Here is a 524-nt window from a genome sequence, read left to right as displayed (position 1 = left end):
AGCGACATTGTGGAAACGAGACATGATTTCCAAGGCATTACTGATACAGTGTAAAATAAACTTTGAATGCAATTATGGCAAAAACAAATGAACAGAAAAAATTAGCCTTTATTGCTTTACAAATACTTTTCCATAATACTGCCAAGACTAAAATGGGTAAAGCAAAGAAGCTTTAGTTCATAACATAGGATTTTAGACCTCTGTTTCCATGACAAATAAAAATCTTTAAGAAGAAAAACAAGAACAGAAACAGAATCCACGTCCTCTAAATTCGCAAGAAGGGCATACTGGTAATAGCCAAAACAGGGTCAAAAATTCTTACAAGACAGAAAAAAAAGAGGCAGAAAATAATAAAAAATAATCAAAATAAAATTTAAAAATTCATGAGCAACGTTAAGAACAGCATCTTACCACAATATTGTAAGCCTAGCAGCAAAGTGAGGGGCAATACAGTTAGTTACATTTGTCAATATTACCTTCACCTCAAAAATGACAGCTTACCCATTCACATGAAAATATTGCTA

The sequence above is a fragment of the Penaeus monodon genome, chromosome 27, assembly GCF_015228065.2.
Source record: "Penaeus monodon isolate SGIC_2016 chromosome 27, NSTDA_Pmon_1, whole genome shotgun sequence".
Lineage (NCBI taxonomy): Eukaryota > Metazoa > Arthropoda > Malacostraca > Decapoda > Penaeidae > Penaeus > Penaeus monodon.
This window is presented reverse-complemented; position numbering follows the sequence as displayed.